The following is a 17,031-nucleotide window of genomic DNA, read 5'->3' on the forward strand; positions in this document are numbered from 1 at the left end:
CCCTCAAGTAGTTGTATATTATAGGTAACATTTCTATGATTGTATATTTTTCATGTTCCTTTTAATGAACAACATAGACTTTCATTTTCATTCTGTCAAATCTAAAATATCTTTTAATTGGGAAGTTTAGATCATTTACATTTATTATGATATATTTGGTTTTCTGTTGCTATAACAGAATATATTAGAGACTGGGTAATTTGTCAAGGAAAGAGAAAAGTTTTCTTTGACTCACAGTTCAGGAGGTTGGGAAGTCCAAGATGGGCGGCCAAATCTAGTTAGCTTTTGACGAGGGCCTCTTGCTGTGTCATAACATAGCAGAGAAGTGAAAGGGAAGCAGGCATCTGTGAGATCACAAAAGCACACAGGGAAAACTCACTGTAACAACCTGCTCTCCCAGTAACTAACCCACTCCTGCTATAATAATATGAACACATTCATGAGGGCTCCACTACTGTGACCCAAACACTTCCCAGTAGGCTTTACCTCCAAACACTGCTGCCGTGATAAGGAACCTTCCAACACATGAATTCTGGGGAACACACACACAAACCACGGCAATATATAAACACCCTTGCACATACATAAAACTTTCTATCTACTTTCTATATTTCTTATCTTCTATTTTATATTTGTCATCTTCTTGTTTCTCCATATGATTGTCTGAGAATTTATTCAGGCTTATATTCTAAAGATTCTCTCTTCAGCTTTGACTAATATTCTGTATAATCATGTATTAAGCTTTTAATTTAAAATTTAATTTCTATCTAAAATTTCTCTTTTATTATTTTACAGATCTGCCTAGTAATTTTGGTGTTCTCTTAATTCTTGATTATTTATTTACCATTTATAGAATTTTATGAGATACAAGTATAATTTTGTCACATGGAATTATTGTGTAGTGGTGAAGTCAAGGTTTTTAGTGTATTCATTATCTGAATAACAAACATTGTACCCTTTAACTAAGTTTACATCACCTACCTCCCTCCTACCCACCCCCAATCTTCCAAATTTCCATTGTTAGCATCGTCACCATTATTCAATACTGTATGCCCACGTGCACAGATTATTTAGCTCTCACTTTTAAGTGGGAACATGCGATATTTGTGTTTTCGTATCTGCGTTGTTTCACTTAAAATAATGGTCTCCAGTTCCATCATGTTACTGCAAAAGACATGATTTCACTCTTTTTACGGCTAAATAGTATTCCATTGTGTATATATGCATCATATTTTCTTTATCCAATCGTCTGATTGTTGATGGACACTTAGGTGGATTTCATATCCTTGCTATAAAGTGAATCGTGCTGCCATAAACATACAAGTGCAGGTATCTTTTGATATAACTTATTTTGTTTTCTTTTGGGTGGATACTCAGTAGCAGAATTTCTGGATCAAACAATGGGTCTATTTTTTATTTTCTATTTTACTTCTTGAAAATTTTATACACATTTATTTTATATATGGAACTTGAAAACACTAATATCTGAAGCTCTTAGATGTCCTGTTTACTAATTTTGCTGGTTCTCTATAGTGATTTCTCATCCTGTGGGTTTAAAAATGCATTCATGTTCAAGTTCATATTTTATTGAACTTAATCCAGAATTATAGGCAACTACAGTGGAAATGCTTTCTTCCAAGATAATTTAGTTATCACTTTATAGGGCATCAAAATATGCTACTAATTGTCTATGGCTTCATTTCCCTATTGCATCACTAATCATCAGGACTCCATTGCCTTTCATATTCACAATTTTATCTTGGGGAGGCTGGGGGCTAGAGGTAAGCTTGTAGGTTTCATTACTTTCAAGGAATACAGGGCGAAAATTTATTTTTGTAACATGTAGGATCTACTTGTATTTTAGCAGACAGGCTCTTCATAAAATCGAGTCTGTCACAGTACCACCAAAATAGTCCCCTTTATTTTCCAACTGAGGTAGTGGAAATATAACATTTATTTACCCAGTAATAAATAGATTAAATCCCATGTGCTCAATTAGTTACATAATTAAGATTGTAGTAATAGGCAAGGAGCTTCAGTAATATAGAACTAAAGCTGGTATTGGTATTCATCTGTATACATCTATGTAACATCTAGGTGAGTTATTTTGAGTACACAAGCATTTTATTTAGGATGATATCTACAGAGAGAGTTTTGTTTTAAATGAGGATGAGAAGGTAGAACAAAATAGGATGAGGAACAAACTTTTGAACAAAATTATATAAATTACATAGTAGTTATATGTAGTATAATTACAAAATATTTTCATTTGCATATGTTTCTAAATCTGGTAAGTCACTTTCTTTCTAAAAACCCTTAAATGATGCCCCATTTTAAAATGATAAATCTGAACTCCTTAGCATAACATACTAGGAATGTTATGATCTGTTTCCTCATCAGATCTTATAGTTCACCACTCTCCACTTCATAGTTTACACTCCATCTATATTGAATTACTGAAGGCAACAGGCATCTACCTAACCAAAAGCTAGTTGTTTTCCTCTGTCTTGCAAACAGAATCTTGAGTTTGTTACAATATTGAGAAGAGATCTTTTTCTCTCAGAGAATTCTGGCCTATTATGCAATATGGAAATGGGCATATTCCTGAGTTCTGGGTAAGAAGAAGTATTCTAAAATATATTGGGAAAAGATCTCTTATGAATAAAATAAAATATCCATTTTTCCTGTATTTATTTTGCTTGTGAAAAACCAACATGCCTAGAGCTACAGTAGCCATTTTACAACCATGAGACAATAAGACTGGAGCCCAGATCTATCAGACTGTAGTGTCCACATTCTTCTCATTACCTCTTTGACTCTTGAACAACCTGGAGGTCATTTGGCTAAGATTGCCATCTCATCTGTGAATAAAATGAACAGAAATTTCAGGTTTAATATGCCAAAGCTGAATTTCAGATCATCCCACTGCTACCCCACACATGAAAGAACAATCTTGATTCACCTACAATATTCCCATTGTAGCTGCTGTGACTCTGTATAATTTTAGTTGCTGAGGCCATAAACCTTGAAATTGTCTTTGACTTCTCTTTTTGCACATGTCCCACAGACAATCTGACAAGATAAATCTAGTTGACTCCACCTTCAAAATGTATCTGGAATTTGATCACTTCTTATCACAGATCCTGCTACCATCCATGTGTGAGGCACTGTCCCTTCTCACCTGGATTTTTGTAACAGCCCGCAAACATAGCAGACAGAGCGAGCCTTTACAAAAGTAATCCAGGTAATGACATTCCTATGCTTAAAACCTTCCAAAGTCTCTTCAACGTTTTCTATGTTCTGTCCATTGGTCCCCCATGGACCCCACATCACAGATCCTGGAATGTTAGAAGTTAAATGACTTACCCAAAGTCACAGAGCCTATAGTAATAGGGCTGAGGCTAGAACCCAACTTAAGGCAACAAGATGAAGATGACAAGTTTCAGGTTCTTATGTTATATTTAAACATGAGTAATTTATCTAATTTAATTCATAATAAAGAAAATTTGGGCAAGGACAGTCTTCCCTACCAAAATGAAAGTTGATCAAAGGCAATGATAGCCCTTATGATTCTGGAATATTCTCAGGCTATTTCTTAAATTCCTTCTCACAATGACCAAGTGAGCACAATGACTTTCTAAATGTATACTGTGTTCTATGTAATGGATGTCATCCATTAATAATTATCACAGCCAGGATTCTCCTACTATTCTCCATTGTGCAGTACCCAGCAAGTCATTAAGAAAGTCTTCTGATAGTGTATACATTTGTAACCAAGTGCTTAAAAATTACATGTATAGTGAATGAAGAAAGTATTAGTTCAATAATATCTTTATACCTCTCAAACTCAAACACCTTCTTCACTAAAGTCTCCTTGGCTAAAAATGTCCACTTCCTCTCATCTTCCCTTCTATTCCTACACACATGTGAAACAAACTCTGTTAACCTGAACTCCTTCCTTTGGAGAACAAACATTAATTATCCAGTTTGCACTAGGCCTGGTTGAGAATGTTATTAATCTATGGTGGATACTGAAAATGGAAATCCCTTTGCTAGCACTACGTAACATGAGGCTCTCTTTCAAGGGGAAGCAGGCCCCAAATTATACATTCTCCCACCTTGAATTAATGCAAGTCAAGTAGATAAAGTTATAAAGCAAATGCCCATTGCCCTTTGGCATGATTCCAATCCTACTTGATTCTAGGGAAGAGGGTTGTTGATATACCTTGTTCTGATAGGTAAGATTTTTACTAGCAGCCCTCACCAACACAATATTTTGGTAGTGGTAAGAGATAGATATGTATAGACCACCAAAATAAATATTGTGTTCTATGTTTACATGTCTATAACCCCAAAACTCTGCATCAAAAATGACACTCCTTTCTTGAAGTTAGCCGATATCATGCCACTGCACTCCAGCCTGGCTATAGAGCAATACTCTATCTTAAAAAAAAAAAAAAAAAAAAAGGAACATAACTGGTACAATTTTGAGTTTAATTCTCTGAGTTTAAAGTCTCTTGAATACTTTGTGCCAGGTCACACTAGACAGCAATCTTTATAGGTCACTCATTCTTTCTTATTTCATTGATGGGGATCAAATCATTTTCCCAAAGGCACAGAACAGAGAATGCCAGCACCAGACCCCATGATCCCATCACCCAATGTAGAGTCAGACAAGGCTATTTGTGATATTCTGATAACAACACATCAGTGGAGACAGGAGGAACCAGAGGCCCTAAAAGCTTTGCTCCAATTTCATTGATTGAAAGTAACATCAAAATTACTCCTTATTTTCCACAGTGAAAAAATGCTGCTCTTGAAGAAGGTTTTAAAAGGTTATATTAAGGGACACTATCTGTGAAACAAACATTTCCCAGGTTGTCTACCTTCCTAACAGTCACTTGCATTCAAGAGCGTAGTTTGTTTTTTATTTCACTTAAAGGATTTGGTTCAGAAATTGGAAAATAGATAGAATATCCTCAACTAAGAGCTCCTTTCATCTTTTGAAATGTAAGATAGAAAACAGAATCAACAAAAATCTTTTAATAACAAGATGACAGTGCCTGGGGAGGTTACTGAAATGCAGGACACGGTGTTTCCTGATGGTTTGAATGAGACTTGCTGTAGAGAAAAGGGCCAAAGAATGCACTTTAGACATTGTTGACTCACTCCTCTCAAGGCCCTTTAAGAACATGAAGGAAGAACAACAACAACCACCAAAAACTACGTACTAAAATCCAAAGGACCTGGTACTCATACCAAATCTGCCACCACTACTGTGGTACTTTGAGTAAGTCATTTAACCTCTTGAAGTTTTGATAAATGAGAGGGTTAAACCTAAGTGATCATATAAGGTTTTCTTCAGTTTAGAAATTTAAAACTCTACACTTTAACTTCAACAAAATGTTTACTCTAAACTCCATTGCATCCCTTGCCCACAATGAACATCTATATCCAAGTATTCCCCATAGTGAAAAATCTCACAATGTTGGATAAACTGCAGTTCTGAGAAGCCATTCCCCTCTCTGAAATCAGAGTCATCATTTTATAACACACGTCTAATCATGACATTCCCTAGATTAAAACACATTATAATTCAATAGCTAACATTTATGGAGTGCTTACTATGTTCCAGGTTAAGTACTCCAGCTATTCTATGTACTTTATGGGGTTTAAATTTTTCCATTGTTTCAACAACCCTATGAGGGAGGTTTTGTTATTGTCATCCCCATTTTACAGATAGGAAAAATGAGGAATGGAGCCCATAATCCTAAACATTCTATTTTGCTGTGTCTTCTTATAGGACTGTTGAGAATGCACTGTCTCTGTTGCCCTTAGGATAAAGCTCAATTCCTAACTAAGGTGGGTTGAGTCCATATTCAACAGCCTTGTTTTGGTCAGATCCTCTCCTAGTACTCTGAACTCATTGCAGTTCTTCTGAAATGCAGCCTTCAAGAGATAGATAGGGAGAGAGTGATGTTTCCTCTGCCTCTACCATTGCTCTCTTAGATCATAAAAATGTCATAGTTCAGAATTCACTTCTTCCAAGAAAAGGTTAGTTGGTTGGGTTGGTAAGCACCCCTTTCTCATGCTCCTATATCTTTCTGTATTACTTTTACTGTAGCATGTCTTGCAGGATATTGAAATTAACTGTTGACCTTTATGTCCCTCAGTACTGTAAGCTTCTTGGCTTTTTTCTGTTTTTTCTTTTTTAGAAACAGGGTCTTACTCTGTCACTCAGGCTGGGATACAGTGGTGCAGTCATGGCTCACCGCAGCCTTGAACTCCTAGGCCAATAAATTTTCCCATCTCAGCCTCCTGAGTAGCTGGAATTACCATGATAAACCACCATGCCCAGGTCATTTTTTTAATTTTTATTTTTGTAGAGATGGAGTCTTGCTATGTTTCTCGGGCTGGTCTCAAACTACTGACCTCAAGCAGTCCTCACACCTCAGCTTCTCAAAGTGCTGGAATTACAGGTATGAGCCACTGAACCTGGTCCTGTAAGTTTTTTGAACATGGAAACTATGTATTCTCATGTATATGATCTTAAATATTTGTTGAATTCATGTAGAGAAGGAAGCATATTTGCCTTTTTCCTGTTTACATTATACATCCTCAATACCATTATGTGACTTTTGAGAAACTTAGTGGATTCCACAGTGCTCCAAATCCATTTTTCTTCTTTCCCATTAAAACTTATCCATTCTATGAACTTCCCTGTCAGAGTCTTGATCTACTTGTCCATTTGTCTAATACTGCTTACATTTCCCCACAAGTTTTCCAAAGGAGTTATTATAGGCAATCGAAGCACTGAGGTAGATGAGATACTTCTGACCAAGTCATACCACCAAAGGGCCTGCCTGCTCTATCAACACATCGGGGGCCTTCCCTGCTGCAACATTATGACACTCTCGATTTTCAGAGGCCTTCTCTGCTGCAACATTATGATGCTCTCGATTTTCAGAGGCTTTCCCTACTGCAACATTATGAAGCTCTCGATTTTCAGGGGCCTTCCCTGCTACAGCATTATGACACTCTTAACTTTCAGAAATTTTTGATATTCTGCAAATTAGGATGATCACTTTTATTCCTGGAAATAATGTAGAAAAAAATTATCTAATTCAGAGAAAAGTTATTTACTATTTATAAATATTTGCCTGACATTTTCAGATTTTGAAAACATACTTCTCAATTATTTCTATTTCTTTAATCCTCAAATTGATACATGGATTTATTTATAAAGAGATCACTTTGGCAATTCCATCTAGAGAAAACAACATGAAAAAGATTTGGTATCAGAAAGTTAAATGGTATCTTCCCATGAGAGAAAGTATAAAAAATGTTGGGAAGAAAATTCTTCACTTCATAGTTGGTCCCATGCCTGTTTAAAAGCAAGGGTTTCTCAACATTTGCACCTCTACTGTTGACTGCCTCACACAGTTTTTTGGATGTAAGGTTTGAGGTTTCTAGATTGTAAACACAGAAACATGACAGAATGTGACTACAGCAGCCAATAATGTGTGTTGCCAGTTTGAATCACTCTAAGAATCCTAAGCATTTTTTTTTTTTTTTTTTTTTTTTTGAGACTAAGTCTCATTCTGTTACCCAGGCTGGAGTACAGTGGCATGATCTCAGCTCACTGCAACCTCTGCCTTTGAGGTTCAAGCTATTCTCCTGCCTCAGCCTCCCAAATAGCTGGGATCACAGGCACATGCCACTACACTGGGCTAGTTATTCTATTTTTAGTAGAGACAGGGTTTCACTATGTTGGCCAGGTTGGTCTTGAACTCCTGACCTCAGGTGTTCCACCCACCTTTACCTCCCAAAGTGCTGGGATTACAGGCTTGAGCCACCACACATGGCCAGCCTCCTAAGCTTTTAAATACTGTTTAAAAGAAACCAAAGAAAACAGATTGCCCATAAGAGAACAGGAAATAGCATATTGCTAGTCTGAAGAATTGTCTTGTAAGTCAGGCAAACACGAATTGACTGGAGGTTTGTGGTGTGGAGCAATAACATTAGCAAATCCAGTAGAATTTGGTGGCATTAAATCAGCTTCTGAGATATCCAGATTTGGGCTGGAATCTAAAGTTTAGTCCTGCACGGGATGGTAGTTTATTTGGCAGCATCAGGACTATAAGAATCATTGCAGAAACTATCACTTAAACAAAATTCTTTGCCCATTTCACATTAGTATTGACATGCTTAACCTTTAAAATCTATGATAATGTCCCCTTTGGAATTTAGATGATTTTGACTTCTGGGACTTTTCAAATAACAGAACTCCAAAAGCAAGGAGGGGGGAAATCTGCATAACAGTCTTCTCCCAGTCCATTTCTCACCTGAACATTCTCAGAGAATTTTTAGTGCACCCAGGAACTTTGTACCTTCTGTCTCTTCAGCCAGGGGAATAGAAGCAAACTGTTACAGTAATATTTGGCAGAGTACATAGCACATGGACATGTATTACCTTGGTCCTGTCAACAGGTCACCCCTGAAGTTAGGCTGGGGGCAGTTGCTACTATCACCATTTAGGAGATAAACTGACTACCAAAATATTAAATGACTTAACCAAATTTGCAAAGCTAAAGAATAGAGAAACCAAGATAATAATTCCAGCCTATTGTTCCTAGGACCAGTGATTAATGTATGTCTTGTTCTACTCATAAGATCCTGATATATACTGGGGGGCTGGCAAGATGGCCAAATAGGAACAGCTCCAGTCTGCAGCTCCCAGAGAGATAAATGCAGAAAGCAGGTGATTTCTGCATTTCCAACTGAGGCACCCGGCTCATCTCACTGGGTCTGGTTAGACAGTGGGTACAGCCCACAGAGGTCAAACCGAAGCAGGGTGGTCAGGGAACTCCCTCCCCTGGCCAAGGGAAGCCATGAGGGACTGTGCCATGAGGAATGGTGCATTCCAGCCCAGATACTGCACTTTTCCCATAGTCTTCGCAACCCAAAGACCAGGAGATTGCCTCAGATGCCTACACCACTAGGGCCCTGGGTTTCAAGCACAAAAATGTGCGGCTGTTTGGACAGACACCAAGCTAGCTGCAGGAGTTTTTCATATCCCAGTGGCACCTGGAATGCCAGCAAGACGGAAATGTTGACTCCCCTGGAAAGGGGGCTGAAGCCAGGGAGTCAAGTGGTCTAGCCCAGCAGATCCCACCACGACGGAGCCCAGTGAGCTAAGATCCATTGGTCTGAAATTCTCACTGCCAGCACAGCAGTCTGAAGTTGACCTGGGACACTTGAGCTTGGTGGGGGAGGGGCATCCACTATTACTGAGGCTTGAGTAGGTGATTTTCCCCTCATGGTGTAAACAAAGCCACCAGGAAGTATGAACTGGCCAGAGACCACCGCAGCTCGGCAAAGCCTATGTTGTCAGACTGCCTCTCTAGATTCCTCCTCTCTGGGCAGGACATCTCTAAAAGAAAGGCAGCAGCCCCAGTCAGGGGCTTATAGATAAAAACCCCATCTCCATGGGACAGAACACCTAGGGGAAGGGACGGTTGTGGGCACAACTTTAGCAGACTTAAACATTCCTGCTTGCTGGCTCTGAAGAAAGCAGTGGATCTCCCAGCACAGTGCTCAAGCTCTGCTAAGGGACAGACTGTCTCCTCAAGTGGGTCCCTGACCCCCATGCCTCCTGATTGGAAGACACATCCCAGAGGGGTTGAGAGACACCTCATACAGGAGAGTTCCAGCTGGCAACTGGCAAGTGACCCTCTGGGATGAAGCCCACAGGAAGGAACAAGCAGCAATCTGTGCTGTTCTGCAGCCTCTGCTGGTGATACCCAGGCAAACAGGGTCTTGGAGTGGACCTCCAGCAAATTCCAGCAAACCTGCAGCGGAGAGGCCTGTTAGAAGTAAAACTAGCAAACGGAAAAGAATAGTATTAAAATCAACAAAAAGGACGTCCACTCAGAGACCCCTTCCGAAGGTCACCGCCTTCAAATAGAAAAGGTAGATAAATCCACAAAGATGGGGAGAAACCAGCGCAAAAAGGATGAAAATTCCAAAAACCAGAATTCCTCTTCTCCAAACTATCACAACTCCTCACCAGCAAGGGAACTAGATGAAGAATCAGTTTGATGAATTGACAGAAGTAGGTTTCAAAAGGTGGGTAATAACAACCTCCTCAGAGCTTCACAGAATTAGGAGAAAAACTACTTTAAATTTCATATGGAAACAGAAAAGAGCCCACATTGCCAAGACAATCCTAAGCCAAAAGAACAAAGCTGGAGGCATCATGCTACCTGACTTCAGACTATACTACAAGGCTACAGTAACCAAAACAGCATGCTATTGGTACCAAAACAGATATATAGACCAACAGAACAGAACAGAGGCCTCAGAAATAATGCCACACATCTACAACCATCTGCTCTTTGACAAACCTGACACAAGCAATGGGGATAGGATTACCTATTTAATAAATGGTGTTGTGAAAACTGGCTAGCCATATATAGAAAATTAAAACTGGACCCCTTCTTTACATCTTACACAAAAATTAACCCAAGATGAATTAAAGACTTAAACATAAGACTTAAAACCAGGAAAACACTAGAGGAAAACCTAGGCATTACCATTCAGGACTTGGCATGGACAAAGTCTTCATGACTAAAACACCAAAAGCAATGACACAACAAAAGACAAAATTGACAAATGGGGATCTAATTAAACTAAAGAGTTCTGCACAGCAAAAGAAACTACCATCAGAGTGAACAGTCAACCTACAGAATGGGAGGAAAATTTTTGCAATCTACTCTCTGACAAAGGGGGCTAATATCCAGAACCCCCCCTATAAAGAACTCAAACAAATACAGAAAAAGCAAACAACTCCATCAAAAAGTGGGCAAAGATATGAAACAGACATTCTCAAAAGAAGACATTATATAGACAAAGACACATGAAGACATGATCATCATCACTTGCCATCAGAGGGAAATGCAAACCAAAACCACAATGAGATACCCCATCTCACACCAGTTGAATGGAGTCATTAAAAAATCAAGAAACGACAGGTGTCTGGAGAGGGATGTGGAGAAATAAGAACACTTTTACAGTGTTGGTGGGACTGTAATACCATTGTGGAAGACAGTGTGGCCATTCCTCAAGGATCTGAACTAGAAAATACCATTTGACCAGCCATCCCATTCTAGGGAATGATACCCAGAAGGATTGTAAGTCATGCTTCTATAAAAGAACACATGCACACTTATGTTTATTGCAGCACTATTCCAATAGCAGAGGACTTGGAATCAACTCAATGTCCATCATGAACAGACTGGTTAGAAAAGGTGGCACATATACACCTGGGAATACTATGCAGCCATAAAAAGGATGAGTTCCTGTCCTTTGACGGACATGGCTGCAGCTGGAAACCATCATTCTCAGCAAACTATCCGCAGAACAGAAAACCAAACACTGCTGTTCTCACTCATAGGTGGGTTGAACAGTGAGATCCTTGGACACAGGAAGGGGGAAATGTCACACACTGGGGCTATTTGTGGGGGAGGGGGGAGAGAGGGGAGGGATAGCATTAGGAGATTACCTAATTGTAAATGATGAGTTAATGGATGCCAGCACACCAACATGGCACATATATACACATGTAACAAATCTGCACGTTGTACACATGTACCCTAGAACTTAAAGTATAATAAAAAATAAAAATAAAAAAAGAAGGTACCTTCCACATTGAACTTCAAGTAATCCTCACAGCTACTCCATGAGGCAGTGACTATTACCATTTTCATCTTACAAAAGCAAAAATTGAATTTTTGTTATGCTTAGTGTATAACTTACTGGGATATTATCATGAGCTAGGTATTGTATAAATTGCTTTACATAGTTATCCCATTTAATCTTTATAACAATCTTATCTGTTATAATTTTTCACATGTTACAGAAAACTAAAGTTTAAAGAAGTTAAGAAGCTTGCCCCAGGGCAGACAGAGTGCTGAGTTAGATCCAAAGTCTGGAATTCTGATGCTTTACCACTGAACAGGCCTGGGTCTTCTCTGTTGAATGAGTTATGGCTCACAAGGCACATCAGGGCTGGAGTTACAACTTAAGTTCAGATTTCACGACTGTATTAGTTTCTTCCCATTCTGCTATGAAGAAATATCTGAGACTGGATAATTTATAAATAAAAGAGGTTTAACTGACTCACAGCTTCACATGGCTGGGGAGGTTTCAGGAAACTTAAAATCAGGGCTGAAGGCATCTCTTCACAAGGCGGCAGGAAAGAGAATGAGTGCCGAGAGAAGGGGGAAGCCCCTTATAAAACCATCAGATCTTGTGAGAACTCACCATCATGAGAACAGCATGGGGGGACCATCCCCGTGATCTAATCACCTCCCTTGAGGTCCCTTTCCCAACACATGGGGATTACAATTCAGATTACAATTCAAGATGAGATTTGGGTGAGGACACAGAGCCAGACCACATCAACAACTCATTCTGTTCCATCTAAAGCACACTCTCCTCCTGGCTCACATGTACAACTTTAATGACTGAAGAACTAACAACTGAACATTGTCAAAATATGTTCTTATATTAAATGCCCTACAGGAATTATAAGCTCAATGTAGATGAAACAACATTTCAAAACTGGTCTTGCAGAAATTCTCTAAATGGAAAATATATATATATATATATATAAGTTCTGCTGTCTTGGAGCGGTGTTTGTTTGCTTGTTTTACTATGGTTAAAACTTGCAGAGACTCCAAATTCCCCATTAACATTAAAAGAGCTGCTGATATACAATGAATTCATCTTTAAATGTAGGCAAGACTCACCCTGATTCTTATTTTGCAGAGAATTCAGGGGAAAGCCAAAGCCCTCCAAATAAGATCAGGACTTCAAGATCTGTAGGTAAATGACAAATATGTCCTATATTCCAGCAGACCAGACCATCTAAAACTTTGATACACAAATGGTTTGGTGCTGTGAAATTCTGCAGTGCATTTTTTTTTTTTTTTAGGTTTTAAAACATCTGTGCCTCTCTCTTCTCAAAAGAGGTATGGAAGTATGTGCTATTTTTATAAATTTATAGTACATTTTATGTTAAGATCTTCTTGAAAATCTAATGACACTACCTGAGCTAGTGTGCCATGATACAAAATAAGAATTTGGAATCACTGGTTGAGTGCTACCAAAAACCCCAGCTATATAATTGTAATAAATGCTGAGTCATGGGAAAATTGTTTTATGGAAGCAAAGTACCAAAAACATCACTATACAAACAAAGACTGAAAACTATTTAGCATAGGAGATGGGATATATTCACAAAAAACTATAATGTAATTTAATACTGCAAATATTAGGAATCTATTTTATGCCTAGAACCATATAGATCTGGTCTTACATACAACGGTAAATAACTTCTGGTTTCTGCCATCTTCTAATTTACAATCTAGTGAAGGAAATAAAATACACATTATATACTAAAAAAAAGTAGAGGGGAATATAAAGTTTTAAATAACATGCTGTGAGAATACTGGGGCTGAAAGAGATCAATTCCAGGAAGAAAAATCTGGAATGGGTCCTTGTAGGTGCTTCCTACTCACCTACAAACCAACAGGGAAAATATGGGTATACATCAGTGAGGATAGCAATTCAGTGGAATGCTTCACTGCCTTAATCCTACTTGATCATCCTGAAACATTGGACACCTTTGGTTCCTTTAGTTACGCTGTTCTTCTCTCTCAGTTTCTCATTTTCCTTCTCTCCCTCTCCCCTGCCTTTGTCTCTCTCTCCTTCCTCTTCCCCTCTCTTTACCTTTCCTCTATCTGTCTTTCTGTCTCTATCTCTCCCTCTCTCTTCTCTCCATTTCCACCCCTCTTCTTATCCATAATAATGCTTCCTACCAGTGTTTCTACAAGTTTCTTTTATCATGTACTCCCTTTGATACCAATATTCTTCATACTTCCAACATATGCTGATGTCTCCAAATCTACATTCCTTGTTCTACCTACTGTCTGCATTTGAAACCTGTACATCAAACTCTACTTGATTACCCTGTTGATACCTAAACTCAATATGTTTCAAACCATATTCCATTTCTCTCAAATGTGCTTCTCTTCCTGAAATCTCTATCCCATGAGCAGCACCACAATCCACTGAGGGAGTGGGGATAAAAGACTGAGGGACACCCTAACCTCATCTCACTCATTCCTCTAACAGAAAGCCAGCAAATCCTATGGATTCTGTGCTTTATCAGTGTATCCCTTGGTTCTACCCTCTTTATTACCTTGGTAATAGCTTTAAGTCAGTCCTCCTTGCCTTTTCTTTTCCTTTTTTTTTTTTTTTTTTTTTTTTTTGCATCCAACCTGTCACCTGTCTTCTAGCTGCAAAGTAAGGCTTCTTAATCTCAAACCAAACTTTCTCGACTCAGTATTTATGCTGAACATTATGTGAAATAACAGGGGTTTCACATTCCTGGGTAGCTTTGCACATAAGACTCCTACCTATCTCCCTAGCCTCAATACTCAAGGCTTTTCTAATCAGCCTCCTGCCTCTTCATCACCTCTCCTCCCCTCAATTTTACCATATTACTTTCAGGGATTAAAAAGTGTTGTACATGGGTGGGAGCGGTGGCTCAAGTCTGTAACCCCAGCACTTTGGAAGGCCAAGACGGGCGGATCACGAGGTCATGAGATCGAGACCATCCTGGCTAACACAGTGAAACCCCGTCTCTACTAAAAAAAAATACCGAAAAAAGATAGCTGGGTGTGGTGGCGGGTGCCTGTAGTACCAGCTACACGGGAGGCTGAGGCAGGAGAATGGCATAAACCTGGGAGGCGGAGCTTGCAGTGAGCTGAGATCCGGCCACTGCGCTCCAGCCTGGGCGACAGAGCGAAACTCCGTCTCAAAAAAAAAAAAAAAAAAAAAAGTGTTGTACTGTGTGATGCCTTTATGCCTACCAACAATATTTTGCCTAGGACTTTTTCTGTCCTCTCATGTAGTAATCCAGTCTTCAAAAGTCAGTTCAATTATAATCTACTCCTCAAGGGTCCACAGTTTCATTTATATGACCTTTCTCTGCTACCATAGAACACATGCACACTTTTATCAAAATTATTCTTCATTTACATGCATTTCTTTTTCCTTAAACTAATAGTTTTTAACCTTTTGGGGGAGCCATTTACACTTAAATTATGGAGATTCCAATAAACACTTTAGACACACTTTCCGGAAAAACGCGTTCACAATTTCAGGCGCACGCAGATACCTATACAAAGATTTCCCAAGGAATCCCCATGGACTCCAGAACAAGTGCCATTCCTAGATAATAAGCTCCTTGAAGATACATGCTATATTTCTTTGACTTTCTTTTCCCAATATCTAACAGAATGTCTAAAAGTACTGCAATCACTCAATAAATGTTTATTAAATGAGCGAAGAATAGGACTTTGACATTTGGATATGTCAGAGGGATGGAGGAAGAAAAGAGGTCTTTTAAGACAGATGAAACAGCTTGATGGACTGTGCATTCCATAAAAAGAATTAGTTTTAACTGTACAGACATTCTGTACCTAGTTTACTTCAGAAGGGATTAAAAAGTAGGTAAAATTTAGGGTCCAAGTAATGCTTTCTATAATGAAGAAAATATAAACTGAAGGCCTCATAATCATAACTATGTATCTGAAAATTACTGAATGGATAAACTCTAAGAATATGTAATTTTGGGCTGCTCATCACCCCCCAAACTGCCTGCTTTCAGTGCCTCCAACTGAAAGATAGACTACTGTATGTAATGAAATAATGGAATTAATCAGAAGAATCATCAGATTCTTCAATATCACATATAGCACACTGCATCATCCTAATGTGATTCAGGGAGTTTGTGAGTTTTCACATAGCTCACTAGTCATTGGTAATTGTATGATTGCTCTGAAAATTCACATTTACTGCTCCAAGACTGGAGCAAAAGATTAGATTACAATAACCATTACAACAGCATGTGTCAAAACAACTTAGTAGCGTAAGAATTCAGTACAAGAAATGCACCCAATCTAGTTTTTCTCTTCTACGTTTTGTTCTAAAAGTGTCCCTGCTGGGGAGTAGTAAACAAATGAAATGATTAATCCCCAAAATTGAATATACATTAATGCTCTCATTCTTTTCATATTCTAAATTCTAACTCATAAAAATATGAAATATATAACATTATATATATTATATATATTTGAAGAACATTTTTTAATTTTTAATTTTTGTGGGTACATGGTAGACGTATATTTTATTGGGTACATGAGATATTTTGATATAGTCATACAACTCATAATAAAGTAAATGGGGTATCCATCAGCTCAAGCATTTATCCTTTGTGTTACAAACAATCCAATTATACTCCCTTATTTTTAAATGTACAATAAATTACTGTTGACTGTATCGTCCTGTTGTGCTATCAAATACTAGGTCTTATTCAATCTATCTAACTTAATTTGTGTACCCATTAATTGTCCCCACATCCTGACACTCTCTCACTACCCTTAACAGCCTCTGGTAACCATCCTTCTACTATCTCCATGAGTTCAATTGTTTTAATTTTTTTTTATTATTATACTTTAAGTTCTAGGGTACATGTGCATAACGTGCAGGTTTCTTACATATGTATACTTGTGCCATATTGGTGTGCTGCACCCATCAACTCGTCAGCACCCATCAATTCGTCATTTATATCAGGTATAATTCCCAATGCATTCCCTCCCCCTCCCCCCTTCCCCATGATAGGCCCCGATGTGTGATGTTCCCCTTCCCGAGTCCAAGTGATGTCATTCTTCAGTTCCCACCTATGAGTGAGAACATGCGGTGTTTGGTTTTCTGTTCTTGTGATAGTTTGCTAAGAATGATGGTTTCCAGCTGCATCCATGTCCCTACAAAGGACACAAACTCATCCTTTTTTATGGCTGCATAGTATTCCATGGTGTATATGTGCCACATTTTCTTAATCCAGTCTGTCACAGATGGACATTTGGGTTGATTCCAAGTCTTTGCTATTGTGAATAGTGC

The 17,031-nt window shown here is 38.5% G+C and overlaps 1 long non-coding RNA gene across 1 annotated transcript in view; it reads right to left on the bottom strand.

Annotated features, from left to right (window-relative positions):
- Positions 1-242: 242 nt before the first annotated feature.
- The window catches only part of LOC108538906 (uncharacterized), a 27,470-nt gene continuing 10,681 nt past the window's right edge, over positions 243-17,031 (bottom strand). The window contains exons 2-3 of the long non-coding RNA XR_001888226.1: positions 2,809-2,861; positions 243-344 (exon numbers count right to left, since the gene is read on the bottom strand). This is a non-coding gene — a long non-coding RNA (uncharacterized LOC108538906). The remainder of the gene's footprint in view (positions 345-2,808; positions 2,862-17,031) is intronic.

This window comes from Rhinopithecus bieti, unplaced genomic scaffold (assembly GCF_001698545.2).
Source record: "Rhinopithecus bieti isolate Rb0 unplaced genomic scaffold, ASM169854v2 scaffold_14936, whole genome shotgun sequence".
NCBI lineage: Eukaryota > Metazoa > Chordata > Mammalia > Primates > Cercopithecidae > Rhinopithecus > Rhinopithecus bieti.